The sequence below is a fragment of the Atractosteus spatula genome, unplaced genomic scaffold, assembly GCF_055471065.1.
Source record: "Atractosteus spatula isolate fAtrSpa1 unplaced genomic scaffold, fAtrSpa1.hap1 Scaffold_47, whole genome shotgun sequence".
NCBI classification, from domain to species: domain Eukaryota; kingdom Metazoa; phylum Chordata; class Actinopteri; order Semionotiformes; family Lepisosteidae; genus Atractosteus; species Atractosteus spatula.
In genome coordinates, this window is record NW_028296876.1 from 1 (window position 1) to 9,196 (window position 9,196).

At 40.1% G+C, this 9,196-nt stretch overlaps 1 pseudogene; it reads left to right on the forward strand.

Annotated features, from left to right (window-relative positions):
- The first annotated feature begins 186 nt into the window (after nt 1-186).
- Nucleotides 187-880, forward strand: LOC148806819 (general transcription factor II-I repeat domain-containing protein 2B-like; annotated as a pseudogene).
- Nucleotides 881-9,196: the final 8,316 nt, after the last annotated feature.

Consider the following 9,196-nt stretch of genomic DNA (forward strand, 5'->3'; position numbering starts at 1 on the left):
GACACTGCACAGCTTCTAATTTTTGTCAGGGGAATTAAAGACAGTTTTGAAATTACGGAGGAGCTTATATCAATGGAGATTATTAATGGAACAACGAAGGGCTCGGACTTGTATGACAAGGTGTCACGTTGTATTGACCAAATGAAGCTACTGTGGAGCAAATTAGTAAATGTGACCACAGAATGATCTCCGAATCTAACTGGGAAAAATGCTGGACAACTGAAGAGAATACAGGACAAACTGAAAGAAAATGACCCTGAGGCGGAGGTAATATTTCTTCACTGCATCATTCATCAGGAAGCCCTGTGCAAAAACGTGCTGGGCCTCAATCATGTTGTGAAAGCTGTTGTGAAACTTGTGAAACATACGCGCGAGGGAACTTAATCATCGTCAGTTCATTCAGTTTCTTGAAGATATTGGCTCAGATCACCATGACTTACTCTATTATTCACGTGTTCGTTGGCTCAGCTTGGGAAAAGTATTCAAGCGAGTGTGGGAGCTGAGAGTGGAGACTGACTCCTTTTTGGATAACCTGGGGAAAGCCACGAATTTCCCTGAGTTCTGAGATTCAGACTGGCTCTGCGACTTTACGGTCACTCTGAACATTTTTGCTCACTTGAACGAGCTTAACATGAAACTGCAAGGAAAAAGTGTATTTCTTCCAGAACTGCACTCGAATGTGAATGCATGCAGAGCTAAGCTCACCTTGTTCTCAAAACAGATGATCAGCCACTCATTCACACATTTCCCCACTCTTAGAACACTAGACGTGTCACACGCTCAAGAACTAAGGCACAACAAGTCTTGTTCATCTGCGTTCTCAAAGAAGGATTTCTTAACTCCTATAGCAGAAAGACTTCAGAAACTACAATTATCCTGAAACTTGGTTCACACCTTCCCCTTCTCTCAGCGACAGATTTGCTTACTACTAATCCTCTCTATTCATTTATAGGTTTTGACTTTACACCTCTCTACACCTCTCTCAACTTCGCACCACCTGAGTGGCCAATCTAACTCTCCCCTTCTCCAACCTCCGCCACTCTCCCGGTTTTTGCTCTCCTATGCTATATAATCTTTGCTGTCTGCCCTGTCTTTCTCATACCCGAAGAAGGCTCCAAAGCCGAAACATTGTGTTTCCTTTCTTCTCTTTTCAGCCTGGAATAAACCTATTATTTGTTCATTCGCTGTCTGATACAGAACTTTTTAATTACAGAGAACCTCCGAGTTAAAACAGAAAGAGGCGAGCTGGCAATTCAAAAAATAAACCAAAGAAGGGAAAAACAGTAAAAAGGCACAGAGATAACTTGTGGGAGAAAATGAGTCCAGAGAGGATTATCCACTGAGCCGTTGCTTGATATGATAAGGGGGGGGAGGTTGCTTTGAATTTACTCGCAAAAAGGAAAGACAACACTAACATAGTGCAAGACGCTCAATAACAACAGCAGACTTAAACATAACAATAAATCAGGGCTTGAATTTCGGCGTGGGATTGCAGGTATGCGGCACAATTTCAGTTATTCCCGCAAATCCAGCATTTAGAATGCAGGGATTTCCCACATGCATCTATTGGCAAGCCATCTCCCAAGCAGAATTAGCCTAAATCAATCCACACGTATTCTCTGCCAGATTGAGTTTTCAAAGCATGTTGCACAGCACTATTACACGCTTTAGTGACGTCACTCTTTGTGGAGTCGTGTTGCACATCTCGCATTGCTTATAGGCGGACAAATAGGGATAGAAAATTGATTTTGAATTGGTTAACATTTGTTCAATGTAGAAAACTTCAACATCTGGCTAATAAACTCGATCAACAATGGAACTGAAAGGAAAGTCTTAAGTCTGAATAAGGCGAGTCCCCACAGAAAAAACAGCAGATGCTGAAAAATGTAATGACGGGTATGAGGAGATTTACAAAAGAAACAGCGAGGAAAAAGCGTGCAAAGATATGATTCAGGGACGTTGGCTGAAAATATACCTGTGGCCTTGAAATGAAAGACGGAGAAATGAGCTGCTCAGTTTGCGACATGTTTAGTAGTGTGAGGTTTGCTAGCTAATGTTACAAAACGTTTATATAAATTAGATACTCAAACGCAGTTGCTTATAATGCAGCACTCAAAAGAAAGCGTGAAGCAGAATCGTCTAAGAATGTTATGGCTGGCGCAATCGAAGCCGCACAATTGTATGGCAAGGAAGAGGTAAAAAGGCTACTTAAAGTGGCGTAATTTGTTGCAAAAAACGAGTTAGTCAATTCAAATTTCATGGAACTCGTGAGATTCATGAAAGAAATGGAATGTTCTTCTTTGAAGTGTCTTAAGATTGACGGATCAAACTACGGAATGACAAAGGTTTGTCAGAAATGCATCACGCTATCTCTTAGCAAGCACACTCTTAGAAGAGTTAGATGCCACTGTGGGTACAAGTCCTGTGTTTTCCTTAATATTGTATGGGTCCACTGATATACAGTCGTGAGAAAAACGTTTGTGAACCCTTAGGAATTATATGGATTTCTGCATGAATAGCTCCTAAAACGTGATCTGATCTTCATCTAAGTCAAGTGTGTGTTTTTGTGAAATAAGACTTTATTAATGACTTAGATGAAGATCAGATCACATTTTAGGAGCCATTCATGCAGAAATCCAGATAATTCCAAATGGTTCACAATCTTTTTCTCACAACTGTAAGCACAGTAAGCGGCTTAATACTTCTGTAAGGTACATACACGGAAAACAGGTGAAAACAAAGTTTTTTAGAAACTCAGAAATTTCAAATGGAAGGGAAAAAAACATTTTTCAAGATATAAAGCAACATAATGAGCGAAAAAATATATATAAATGGAAGCAAATGTGTTGCAGTATGCACAGATGGAGATGCTGTTATGACAGGAAGCCACCAAGGAGTTGTTCAAAAACTGCAGGAAGAATTCAATTCAGAATTAACCGGATTGCCCTACACAGCTCACCAGCTTGCCCTTGCTCCAAGTGATGCAGCTGTGCAACAAGTGAAAAGGTTCCAGCAAGACGTGAGGGCACTTTTTTTGTTTAAATTTAGCAACTCCGCTATAAGAAGCAACAAGCTTCATGAGTTGCAGAAACAACTCAAGAAGCCAACTCTGACGTTTACTCAGCCACGTACAGTGAGGTGGTTGAGAATTCAGAGTGCAGTGTCAGTTGTTTGCAGATCACTAAAAGCCCTGGGAAATGTGCTAGAACACATGGCTGCCTCCAGCATGCAGGACTCTGATAAAGCCAAAGGTCTTATTGCTGTCAGACAATTCAATTTTGTGGCCCTCTATCACTGGATGAAAGATGTACTGGTGCATATAGTCCCTTCTCTCTAAGCATTTTCCAAGGGAAGACTTGGACTTCTCCATAGTCCACCCTATGGTTCAGAGTACTAAAAAGGCACTGAGAGAGATATTAGTCCATCCTGGTCCTTCAGAGCAGGACTTTTTCAGCTCTCTTGAAGGTAACAATTTTAAAAGAGACAAACTGTGTGACTGCCATACACAGAAGCCTACCTTTTTAGAACATGAAAAGCAGATACATAGGGTGCCAGTCTACTGGAGATTTCAGCCTTTATGGCCAAGAGAGCCTTTATGGTCCAAGATCCATGGACAGAAGATCCATCACGCCAGCAGCCATATCACTCTGCAATTCACAACTGGCAACCCACTTAAGCTAAGCAGGTATGAGCCTGGTCAGTACCTGGATGGGAGACCTCCTGGGAAAAACTAAGGTTGCTGCTGGAAGAGGTGTTAGTGGGGTCAGTAGGGGGCGCTCACCCTGCGGTCCATGTGGGTCCTAATGTTCCAGTATAGTGACGGGGACACTATACTCTAAACAGGCGCCGTCCTTCGGCTGAGACGTAAAACCGACGTCCCGACTCTCTGTGGTCGTTAAAAATCCCAGGGTGTTTCTCAAAAAGACTAGGGGTGTAACCCCAGCATCCTAGCCAAATTTCGCATGGGCCCTTACCAATGATGGCCATCTTGAATTGGCTACATTACTCTGCTCTCCTGCTCCCTGATAGCTGATGTGGGGTGAGTGTTCCGGTGCACTATGGCTGTCATCGCATCATCCAGGTGGATGCTGCACATTAGTGGTGGTGGAGGGGAGTCCCCAATACCTGTGGGGCTTTGAGTGGAGTGTCCAGAAAAGTGCATATAAGTGTAAGCAATTATTAATTATTAATTAAGAGAAACTTGAAAGACTTCTCGTCTACTGTAAGTACAGAGGAAGCTAGGTCAGAGTTCACAAAGAAGCAAGGTATCGTGTCCAATGATACATATGCTTCATTTTCCTTTCAATAGTTTACAGAGACTGGTGTGTTCACCGAAATGGAGAAGCTATTTCAAATAGCCATGGGAGTTATACCAGTTGCAAGTGGATTCAGTGCACAAAATAGAAAAGAACAAAATTCAGAAATTCACTGAATAACACAAACATCACAAATCTGATGCTCATTTCAGAGCTTGGGCCTCCTTGAGGACAGTTTAATTTCAACAGGGCAGTTATAAAGTGGAAAGAAAAGCAGAGCAGGAGAGAGAGAACAGGGAAAAACCGAGGGAGACAGCGGGGAGAGAGATTGAGGAGAAGAACAATAAAGTACAGTGCCTTCAGAAAGTATTCACCCCCTTGAATTTTTTCTCATTTTGTCCCTGTTAAACCTCCAGAAGTTAACACATTTAAATAATTTTTCTCCCTTCAATAACACAATAAATTCAACACATTTATGAATCAAAACTTTTTTTTTCAAGAACATTAGTTTCTCCAGAATGAAAGACTTACATTTCTCATTTACAAAAGTATTCAGCCCCCCAAGGCAATATTTTGTACATAGTCCTTTAGCAGCAATTACAGCCGTGAGTCTTTTTGGGTATGTCTGTATGAGCTTTGCACATTTAGATTGTGGAATTATTGCCCTTTCTTCAATGCAAAGTTTCTCTAATTGCGTCAGTGGACAGCAATTTTCAGGTCATACCACACATTTTCAATTGGATTCAAGTTCACAGTCTGGCTGGGCCATTCCAGAATACTAACCTTCTTTATATTCCTTGATAGTGTTGGTCCTGTGCTTTGGGTCATTGTCCTGCTGGAAAATGAATCTTTGCTCTAAACGTAGATCTCTGGCTGACTGAAACAGGTTCTCCTCAAGGATTTGCTTGTATTTGGCTCCATCCACGTTGCCCTTGATGGCAACAAGCTTTCCAGATCCTCCTGCTGAAAAGCAAGCCCAGAGCATGATGCTGCCACCACCATGCTTGAAGGTAGGGATGGGTGTTACCTGGGTGTTGGGCTGTATTTGGTTTGCGCCAAACATAGCGCTTTGCTTTTAGGCCAAAGAGCTCAACTTTAGTCTCATCAGAACACAAAATGTTCTTCCAAAAGGTTTCAGGTTTTGTCACATGCCTTCTAGCAAACTGTAGGCGTGACTTAATGTTGGCCTTTCTCAGAAGTGGCTTCCTTCTAGCCACTCTCCCAAAGATGCCGAATCTGTGAAGTGTCGAAGAGATTGTTGATGTCTGGACATTTCAGCCAAAGAGCTCTGCAACTCTGTCAGAGTTGTAGCTGGCCCCTTGGTCACTTCTCTGGCAATTCTTGTCCAGTTTCTCAATTTGGTAGGATGGCCTGATCTTCGTAGTGTCTGGGTTGTGCCATGTTTTTTGTTACAATGGACTTCACGGTGCTCCTAGAAAGGTTCAAAGCTTTGCCAATCTTTTTATAACCTTCTCCAGCCTTTTTCCTCCTAACAACTTCTTATCAAAATTTCACAGGCAGCTCCTTGGTCTTCATGACAGCAGGACTGATCTGATCTGCTGTTTGAGTTGTGAGACCTCACAAAGTCAGTGATATTCATTGTACAATCAAGCAATTGAACACAGGTGGATTCAAAATGAACACAGGGTGTACCTTGTTAACGTATTTAGTGTGATTTCTCAAGATAATTCAATACCTCACCCAATTTAGGTTGTGAAAGCAAAGGGGGTGAATACTTATCAATTAAGTAATTTCCAGATTTTTATTTTTCATATAATTGTGAAGACAACAAAATACTTTATTTCATTTTAACATTATAGAGAATTACTTCTACAGGAGGGGAAAAAATCCCATTTAAATGTGCTTTAATTTGACTTTGCAGGACTTCCGGTTAGAATGCGGACGGGAAAGGCAGCATAATACGGATCGCCCGGCAACTTTGTAATAAAGCCCTGAAAAAGTGTTTTTTTTCTACATTACGTTTGAAAAAATAATAACTATGGCTGAAGGGGCTGTCAGGAGAAGCAGGAGAAAACTAACGACCGTGGAAAATGTTGAAATTGCAACTTCAGACCATAGTTGAAGTAGCTCAACGGACTCTGAACAAGATAGCGCAGATGCCAGTCTTCAGAAAATATTTTACGAACTTAGAGACTTCAGACGGGATAATAAAGAGCAGCTTATGGATATTAAACAGGAGCTGAGCAAGGTTAATAAGAGACTGGATAAAGCAGAGGGACGGATCGAAGAAGTGGAAACAAGGGTCTTAACAACAGAAACTGCGATAAAGAAACTCTTGCAACGACAAATTACTTTAGAAACTAAATTAACAGACCAGGAAGGAAGATCGCGCAGAGAAAACATTCAGATTTACGGAATCCCCGAAGAATCGGAGGGTCGCTGCATGGTCACCTTCCTTGAAAATCTGCTAAGGGGGGAACTTGATTTACCGAAGGACGTGGAACTGGGAATTGAAAGGGTGCATAGAGCGTTAGCGCCGAGATCTAAAGGCCCCAACGCCAAACCGCGCTCTATTGTCGCCAAGTTTTTAAGCTACAAGATGAAAGAGGAAGTGTTGTGTAAAGCTTGGCAAAAGAAAGAACTCTTCCACAATAACAAACGATTTTATGTGGATCATGATTACCCCCCGACAGTACTAAAAAAACGTATGGAATATTCTGAAGTAAAAAAGGTGCTGAAATCGCAGAAAATAAAATTTCAGACTCCATTTCCAGCGAGGTTGCGGGTGTTTTACGAAGACGGCACCTGCCTATACCATTCGGCAGCAGAAGCCACAAAGGACATGGCAGAGCAGGGTCTTAAAGTACAAGTTATACAGCCAGCGCCTACACTGGAAGAAGAAATCGAGCGACTGTTTACTTGGCAGAAGGCTGGAAGACGGGGTGGTCCTGGGAAAGACCAGTCCTCGAAACAGCAATATCAGGAGAAATTACAGAGTTTCAGGAGAAGACCCCCCTCGCAAGATTAAAGAAATTGGATACAGTGAGTTGTTAAAAGTTGGTCGTGATTTCATAGTTAAGGGTTTTTTTTTAAATAAGTTTCCTGCGATGTTTTAAGAAAATTTGTAAATGTCGGGACAGATACTTGGTGATTACGACCAGAGTGACTTTTTATTTTTCTGGTTACACTCCTTTTTTTTTCTCTTTATAATATAAGTTTGAATTTGCCACCGCGCCGCCTGCTTAAGGGCCCTCCTCCAGAGGAGAAGGAGGATTTCCCTAATGGACTTTCCCCTTTTTTTTTGTTTAAGAAAAAAAGGAGAGAAGCCCACATACGGTTCGTTTGAAAAGAACCCCACAGTTGGAAGAAAGTACTGTGAAAGAGACAGAGATGGATACAGTTTTGTTTAAGATTGTTTGGTTAATGTTTTTGTTTATTGTGTTTTTTGATTATGGTGCATTATCAGAAAAAAAGGAAGAGGATGTTTAACAATATGAAACATGTTGTATGGGAGAGATTTTGAAAGTTTTACCATTTACATAAAATATGTCCAAGCAAGACCTTAAAATAGTTACATTTAATGTTAATGGAGTACTTAACCCAATTAAGAGAAGTAAGATTTTGTCTAAAATAAAGAAAGAAGGGGCTCATATTGCTTTTTTACAAGAAACACATTTGAGTGTATTGGAACATGAGAAATTAAGGAGAATGGGTTTCTCAAAAATCTATTTCTCCTCATATAAATCTGGCCATAGGAGAGGAGTGGCTATACTGATATCTCAAAAGGTTCAATTTGAGTTGCTTACAGAAGTTAAAGATAAGGAGGGGAGATATGTATTAGTACTGGGAAAAATTGAAGGGGAATTACTAACATTACTTAATGTATATGCTCCACCTGGTAGTGATTTTAATTTTTATTAAAAAAATGGTCGATTTGATGGTTAATGCACAAGGGATACTGATTTGTGGAGGTGATTGGAATGTGCGTCTTAACCCCAGGCTTGATTCTACAAATATATCTTCTCGGAGAGATAAGTCACTGTATAAAAAGATTAATGTACTGATGGGGGAAATGGGAATAATAGATCTTTGGAGAGATTTCTATCCAAGTGGGCGGGATTACACTCACTATTCCTTCCCTCATTTGGTATATTCAAGGATTGATTATTTTTTTTATACACAAGAGAGATAGACATAGGATCCAAGATTGTGATATTGGTAGAATTGATTTTTCAGACCATGCTCCTATGTCATTGTCCATACGATTAAGTAATAATCGGGGAGATACAACATGGAGGATGAACTCAAGTCTGTTGAATGATCCACAATGTAAAGAACAGATAAAACAAGAAATAAAATTATTTTTGGAGGAGAATGATAATGGGGAAGTGAGACCAGAGATGATATGGGATACATTAAAGGCAGTTATAAGGGGGAAAAGTATTGCTCTGAGCAGTCATAAGAAGAAGGTAAAGCAACTACAATTATCTAATCTGAATATAAAGTTAAAAGAGTTGGAGAAAAAACATCAAGGAAAACAGGATTCAAAAATCATGCAAGAAATAAAGAAGCTTAGAAACAAAATAGATGTCTTATATACACAGGAAATTGAATATATATATATTTACTAGACAAAAATATTATGAATCAGGGTCAAAATCACTAAAGCTGTTGGCAAGAAAATTAAAAAAACAACAGACCGATAATACAATATATAAAATAAGGGACCAGAACTGTAATGCTGTATTATATAAATGGGAAGAAATTCAAAACACTTTTACAAATTATTACAGAAAATTATATACACAACACAATTCAGAAAGTGAAGAAAAGATGGATACTTTTCTGGAATCTCTCAGTTTACCAACTCTTACGGAAGATCAAAATAATATATTAAAAACGACTATAACACTAGAAGAATTGAATTCAGTGATTACGAGCCTCAGAGCTAATAAATCACCTGGAACTGATGGTTTTAA